General features: G+C 47.5%; 1 non-coding gene across 1 annotated transcript; it reads right to left on the bottom strand.

Annotated features, from left to right (window-relative positions):
• Window positions 1-6,988: 6,988 nt before the first annotated feature.
• On the bottom strand, window positions 6,989-7,061 carry TRNAF-GAA (transfer RNA phenylalanine (anticodon GAA)). Its single transcript has one exon. It is a non-coding gene; the product is annotated as a tRNA-Phe (tRNA).
• Window positions 7,062-8,043: the final 982 nt, after the last annotated feature.

The following is an 8,043-nucleotide window of genomic DNA, read 5'->3' as shown; positions in this document are numbered from 1 at the left end:
ATCCCTCCCAGCATCAGAGTCTTTTCCAATGAGTCAACTCTTCACATGAGGTGGCCAAAGTACTGGAGTTTCAGCTTTAGCATCATTCCTTCCAAAGAAATCCCAGGGCTGATCTCCTTCAGAATGGACTGGTTGGATCTCCTTGCAGTCCAAGGGACTCTCAAGAGTCTTCTCTAACACCACAGTTCAAAAGCATGAGTTCTGTGGTGCTCAGCTTTCTTCACAGTCCAACTCTCACATCCATACATGACCACAGGAAAAACCATAGCCTTGACTAGACGAACCTTTGTTGGCAAAGTAATGTCTGTGCTTTTGAACATGCTATCTAGGTTGGTCATAACTTTCCTTCCAAGGAGTAAGCGTCTAAAGAAGACATACAGATGGCTAACAAACACATGAAAAGATGCTCAACATCACTCATTATCAGAGAAATAATCACAAAATATCACAAAACCACAATGATGTACCATTTCATGCCAGTCAGAATGGCTGCGATCCAAAAGTCTACAAGCAATAAATGCTGGAGAGGGTGTGGAGAAAAGGGAACCCTCTTACACTGTTGGTGGGAATGCAAACTAGTACAGCCACTATGGATAACAGTGTGGAGATTCCTTAAAAAACTAGAAATAGAACTGCCTTATGACCCAGCAATCCCACTGCTGGGCATACACACTTAGGAAACCAGAATTGAAAGAGACACGTGTACCCCAATGTTCATCGCAGCACTGTTTATAATAGCCTGGACATGGAAGCAACCTAGATGTCCATCAGCAGATGAATGGATAAGAAAGCTGTGGTACATATACACAATGGAGTATTACTCAGCCATTAAAAAGAATACATTTGAATCAGTTCTAATGAGGTGGATGAAACTGGAACCTATTATACAGAGTGAAGTAAGCCAGAAAGAAAAACATCAATACAGTATACTAACAGATATATATGGAATTTAGAAAGATGGTAATGATAACCCTGTATGTGAGACAGCAAAAGAGACACAAATGTATAGAACAGTCTTTTGGACTCTGTGGGAGAGGGAGAGGGTGGGATGATTTGGAACAATGGCATTGAAACCTATATAATATCATATAAGAAATGAATCACCAGTCCAGGTTCGATGCAGTATACAGGATGCTTGGGGCTGGTGCACTGGGATGACCCAGAGAGATGGTATGGGGAGGGAGGTGGGAGGGGTTTCCAGATGGGGAACACGTGTACACCCATGGCGGATTCATGTCAATGTATGGCAAAACCAATACAATATTGTAAAGTAATTAGCCTCCAATTAAAATAAATAAATTTAAATTAAAAAAGTATATATGTATTAAGACATTATTGGATGAATAAGAAATTTGGAATACAAAAAAAAAAAAAATTATCTGCCCTAAAGGGCTTTTAAAACTTTTACATATTTTTGTTTGGTTATAAAAATAATAAATGACAGCAAAATAGACACAGATGTATAGAACAGTCTTTTGGACTCGGTGGGAGAGGGCGAGGGTGGGATGATATGGGAGAATGGCACTGAAACATGTAAATTATCACATGTGAAACAAATTGCCAGTCCAGGTTTGATGCATGATACAGGATGCTCAGGGCTGGTGCACTGGGATGACCCAGAGGGGTGGGATGGGGAAGGAGGTGGGAGGAGGTTCAGAATGAGGAACACATGTACACCCATGGCAGATTCATGTCAATGTATGGCAAAACCAATACAATATTGTAAAGTAAATAAATAAATAAAACTGAAAAACAAACAAAAAACAATAGCAAATAAAATTTTAAAAAAAGAAAAAAAATGCTTAACCTCTAATCAGAGAAACCTATTTTAAATCAGTGATGCTGTTTACCTAGTGATGCTCAGATAGGCAAAGTTTTAGAATGATATGATCTGTAGTGGCAAGGCTGTGAGGGAACAAGCACCCATACACCACCAGAACCCAACAGTCAGGAGGGATGTAGCTTTCAACCCAGCAGTTCTAAGAATTTCTTCCAAGAAAATGGTGTACAAAAAATTACACACATTGGCAGTTATATTCAGGCTTCCCAGGTGGTGGTACAGAACCCGCCTGCCAATGCAGGAGACTTGACAAGAGACCCATGTTCACTCCCTGGGTCGGGAAGTTCCCCTGGAGAAGGAAATGGCAACCCACTCCAGTATTCTTACCTGGAGAATCCCATGGACAGAGGAGCCTGGCGGGCTATAGTCCATGGGGTTGACTGAAGCGACGTAGCATGCATGCATGCAATTGTATTCAACACCTGTTATCCTTAACAATAGACTTGATTTTCATCAAAAGGAGATCAGGGAGTTCCTCATGGGTCTAGTGCTTAGGATTTGGTGCTTTCACTGCCATGGCTCAAGTTCAATCCCTGGTCAGGGAACTAAGATCAAACAAGCTGCCTGGCCAGTACTTTTTTTTTTATTAAAAAGTTTTAAAGCATGAGATTAAATATAGAGTTCAACCATGATATGGAGGAGAATACAGCTGTTAAAAATGATAAACAATGACACAAGAGGTTTACCTTTGCATGAAAAAAGTTAAAAGAGAAAAGTCAGTTATACATTGTGATTCCAATTGGAATGTGTAAATTCATACTTGGTTTAAACACAGCATCGGTGCCATTCCCAGAACCACCCTCCCGGGCTGTTTAAATGCTCACGATGAGCTTGAGTGATGAGGGTGGTGGTAGGAAGAGTTGGCCCTGGATGGAACTTGAATCCCTGACCCCTCAGAGCACGTCAGCCTGGCTCCTCCAAGCAGCAACAAAACTGAGAAGTGTTACTTCACACTAACCCTGAAGAGCACAGCCCACAGGCCCTGTACAAGCCAGGAGGTTGGACAGGACAGGTCATTCCTAGTCACAGTGGGTAAACAGTCTAGCTAAGGGGAGCTCCTTAACCAACTTCCACAGCAAATGTCTTGTGTCTTCCTGCCTGAGCGCTCTATTCTGCTGGAAAAGCCTGAGGCAGCCGCTTCTCTCAGCCCCTCCTTATCTTGAACTATCAGCTTGTCCTCATATAGGGGAGGAAAAAAATATTAGGTAAGCATTAGGTTTGGGGCAGCAGGAGGAGAAATTCTAGCAGTTAATGGCACTCAGTAAATGTTGCCATTTTGGCTTCCCAGGTGAGGGTAGTGGTTAAGAACCGACCTGCCAATGCGGCAGACCTAAAGAGACGCAGGTTCAGTCCCTGAGTTGGGAAGATCCCTTGGAAGACGGCATGACAACCCACTCCAGTATTTTTATCTGGAGAATTCCACGGACAGAAAAGCCTAGTAGGCTACAGTTCATAGGGGCGCACAGAGTTGCGACCTAGCATACACACAATATTCTAAGGATTCTTATTTACTAATTCATTTTATCCAACACCCCCATGGGGATAGGTATTATTCCCATTTTACAGATAGGAAACTGAGGCCCTGAAGAGTTCAATAACTCAACATTACCCAGCTAATAAGAGGCAGAGTCACACAACTCAAACATCCTGGCTTGTATTCCTCCTCCCAGATTGTCCAGCTGCCAGAGACTGAACCCTACCCACTCTGCCTAGGTTGGGTTAGGTACCCAGCCTTCCTTTCCCATTTTAGAACCTCTACATGGCAGCAAAGGCCTTTCTACACTGACAAATTAGTGATGAAGGCCCGCATCATATATGAGCAGATGAAGGTCAGCACCACACCAGCACCTGTACTGACCTGTCCAATGGCCATGGCCACTGGGATACCAGGAAGCATCAGGGTCAATGGACTGCCATTTAGCCTGTGCCGACCATCCCCGTGTGGACCAGTCTTGCGGACCAAGGGAGAGGGGAGGGGAGCAGGCGATGGGAGAAGTAGCCAGCATCCTCCATGGGAGGCTGGAAGGCTCAGAGAGGGGCTGGGAGGAGGTTGTTTAAGTCTAGTTCTTTAGGCCCTGGAAATTCTGGGTTCCCTCATCAACAATGGCAGCCAAGCAGCACTTTGCAGACACCAGGTCAGAACTCCCGTATCTGCCGGAAGGTGACAAGCCTTCAAGGGGCCATTAGCCCTGCCATTCCCCATACCTAGCTAGGGCTGCTCTTTGACTCTGCAATGAATTGACTTCCCCCACCTTCTTTCATTCTGCTTATTTTACCTGAGAATGCTGCCTTTCCTTGCAGGGAGGCAGTCTCCCCAATTCAGTCCTGGGAGACAGTGGAGTCTACCGCATAACGTGTGTTAGTCACTTAGTCATGACAACTCTTTGGGACCCCGTGGACTGTAGCCCACCAGGATCCTCTGTCCATGAAATGTGTTGTAGTTGTTTAGTCACCTCAGTCGTATCCAACTCTTTGAGATCCCATGTACTGTAGCCAGGCTCCTCTATCCATGGGATTTCCCAGGCAAGAATACTGGAGTGGGTTGCCATTTCCTCCTCCAGGGGATCTTCCCCACCCAAGGACTGAACTGGTCTCTTATGTCTCCTGCATTGGCAGGCGGGTTCTTAGACCACTGAGCCACCACCCCATAATAGAGGCCGCAATTCTGAGAAGACGGAGCTGACTCCAAGGAGCAAGTGTCTTAAGACAAGAAAGATTCTGTCAGTCATCACCAGTAGTTTTTCCATACCTGCCTTCACTAAGCTGAAACGAGGGTCTACTCAGCCTGTTCACTCTCCTTTGCCTTCTTGGAGCTTCTGGACTTGGCCTGGCTCAGGCCCACGAAGACATCAACCCCTCAGACCAGGGCAACAGCAAGAGAACTATCCAGAGGAGACGGCTTGGGTTATAGTTCCAGGTGGAACCTGCCAGACAGAGGGTCTGAAGGATGGAGGGTTGGGCGAGGACCCCTCCCATCCTCTCCCCTACCCCAGATCTTTGTAATCACAGTGGGCAGAGCTGAAACTGAGATGCAGATGAGGTGGACCATGACTACCTTTGTTTAGTTCCCCAGTGAATGCAGTTACACCATCTCCTGCCCTCACTACAGCCAGAACTTCTCCGTTTTATTGGCACACTCCGGGGGCCCGAGGCCTGAAGGGCTGACCCAAAGGCCTGGTACCCGAGGGCCCGAGCGTGGAGTCCTGCCTGGAGGAATCCTCAAAGCCCAGGGACCTGCAGAGCTCCCCATGCTCTGGGCTTGGCAGTGTCACTGGGGTGACCTGAGAATCACGGCCGTCCTGCTCACCATGTGACCCAGAAGCCAGGAACAGGCCTGCAGATGGGAAAACAAAGAACCCCCCATCCTGTCCCCAACCCCAGACTCACCCACAATCCCTGATCTACATGTACTTGAGGTCTCCAGGGGAGGCAGGCAGAGATGCTGCAGAGGAAGTAAACCTTGTGGGACGAGAATAAGGTCCAGGCACGGGGCTGGCTCAGAGCCATAGGCAGGAAGCAGTGAAATAGGAACATGGGATCTGGGACCCAGCCCAGGTCCACAGTGCTGCTGGCCGGGCAGACGGGGAAAGATCTGGGCACACTGACCAGCCCCAGTCCCACGAGGTACAGAGCCATGTGTGCTGCTTATGCATTTGGAGTCCAGGCCTTCCTCCTTCTGGATGGCTCACATCTACACTAGAGGACTGGGCGGGCAGGAAACACTACACCTGGTAGCACCCTGGCTCAACCTGCAGGGTCCCCCTGGGAGGGTCGATTTTCTTTCTTTGCTTGGTGTTGACCAACAGCAGGAGAGCCGATAATTGGTGCCCTCTTTTTCTGGCTCTCGATGACCAATGACTGAAGGTAAGGTAAGAGGTTACCACTGCTTCCAGAAACACAAGGCCATGGGCAGCTTCCAAAAGGAGTAGAAGCAGGAGAAACTGACCTGAACCAACCTTCAGCTTCCTAGGCTTCCCTCATGGCTCAGGAGGTAAAGAATCTGCCTGCAATGAGGGATACCTGGCTTCCATCCTTGGGTCAGGAAGATCCCCTGGAGGAGGGCATGGCTATCCACTCCAGTATTCTTGCCTGGAGAATTCCACTGACAGAGGAGCCTGCAGGGCTACAGTCCATGGGGTCACAGAGTCAGAAGTAACTTAGCAATTAACAACACAGCCCTTAGCAGCCCATCCAACAGGTACCCCTTCATCCAACAGGTTAGGATTTCTTGGCTCAGGAAGAAGTACACAGCAGAGCTGATTATTCAGCCACCCTCCCAGGTGCTAACCAGTGATGAAATGGCTTCCCTGATGGAATGGGCTTCCCTGATGGTCCAGTGATTAAGAATCCATCTGCCTATGCAGAAGACACAAGTTCGATGCCTGGTCCATGAAAATCCCAGCACACCAGTCATCCACCACAACCACTGAAGCCCACACGCCTAAAGCCCATGCTCCACAAGAGAAGTCATCGTGATGAGAAGCCTGCCCACCACAACTAGAGAGGAGCCCCAACTCGCGGCAACTAGAGAAAACCTACATGAAGCAATGAAGACCCATCATAGCCAAAAATAAATACATAAATCTTAACAAAATAAAATATACAGGAATCAGTCTTTATTAATGTGAAAGATGTATCTGGTTTGGTAGAACAAATGTTAAGCAGTAGTATGTGTCCTATGGTGCCATTTGTAGATTATGTTGAAAAACCTAAACATACCCTTGTTCTTTTTGTTCAGTTGCTAAGTCATACCCGACTCTTTGCGACCCCATGGACTGCAGCATGCCAGGTTTCCCTGTTCTTCACTGTCTCCTGGAGTTTGCTCAAACTCATGTCCATTGAGTCAGTGATGCCATCCAACCATCTAATCCTCTGTCACCCCCTTCTCTTCTTGCCCTCAATCTTTCCCAGCATCAGGGTCTTTTCCAATGAGTTGGTTCTTCAAATCAGGTGGTCAAAATATTGGAGCTTCAGCTTTAGCAACAGTCCTTCCAATGAACGTTCAGGGTTGATTTCCTTTAGAATTGACAGGTTTGATCTCCTTGCTATTCAAGGGACTCTCAGGTGTCTTCTCCAACACCACATTTCAAAAGCATCAATTCTTTGGCATGCAATAAAACTGCCATTGGTGGTGACACCTAAAACCATTGCCGAAACCCGGGATTGAACCAGGGACCTTTAGATCTTCAGTCTAACGCTCTCCCAACTGAGCTATTTCGGCTACTTCTAAATATACCCTTAATGTATCTATATTTACCTTCCAAGGAAGCTATGTGATAAAAATTCAAAGCAGAATTATGCTCGACTCATCATTTCTAGACTCAGAAATGAGGCCATTCTAGGGCACCATGCCCGGCTCAGATTAGGTTGATTTGGCATTTCCCTCCCTCCCTCTGGAGTGGTTTGCAGGTTGGGGCTCACTGCCCTCCACAGCACTCAGGAAGATCAAGCCCCATCTGGGGACCTCCAGTCCCTCTGTTGACTGGAGAGATTCGATGACAAGTTATCTCCACTTAGCAGATACGAGCAGACAAGAGGGAGACCTGCTTCTGACCAGTAGGTACCAGTGGGTACAGGAGGACTCTCTGGGAGCCAGGGTCCAGGAGATCAAAGGTGGTTACAGTGAAGCGCTGGTAATGAGACAAAGGGCAGCACTGCCCTCCCATCACCACCATTTGAGTCCTGAGCTGTCACCGAAAGGACACTTGGGAAAGAGAAGTCAAGGAGGTGGAAGGGTGGGGAGGCAGCCTGAGGCTCTCCAGCATCACTACCACTCCCCTGCCAAAATGGCCACTGAGGCTGCTGGAATTGGTGCTGGGAATGGCCCAGCACTGGTGCCCAGGACTGCCCCATGGGAGGGTGTTGCCCAGCTGTCTCTTCCTACAGGTGGGTGGCACCCAGCTCATCCAGCAGAACCAGCTAGTGTCCCCACATCTGCCATGTGGGAGTCTGCAGTCCAGGTGTGATCAAGTTTGGGATGGATCAGAGTGACCATCAGGCAACACAGCTTCTAGGACTTCCCTGGTGGTCCAGAGGCTAAGACTCCATGTTCACAGCACAGGGGGCCTGGGTTTGATCCCTGGTCAGGGAACTAGATCCCATATGCCACAACCAAGAGTTAGCATGCTGTTTTACACATTGAATTATACCAACCATACACATTTTATTCATTTGTGGAAATATCAGATTGCTTTCAGTTTCAC

The sequence above is a fragment of the Bos taurus genome, chromosome 29 (genome assembly GCF_002263795.3).
Source record: "Bos taurus isolate L1 Dominette 01449 registration number 42190680 breed Hereford chromosome 29, ARS-UCD2.0, whole genome shotgun sequence".
In the NCBI taxonomy this organism is placed as follows: domain Eukaryota; kingdom Metazoa; phylum Chordata; class Mammalia; order Artiodactyla; family Bovidae; genus Bos; species Bos taurus.
Note: the sequence above shows the minus strand (reverse complement) of the source record. Positions and strands in the feature narration are given on the sequence as shown.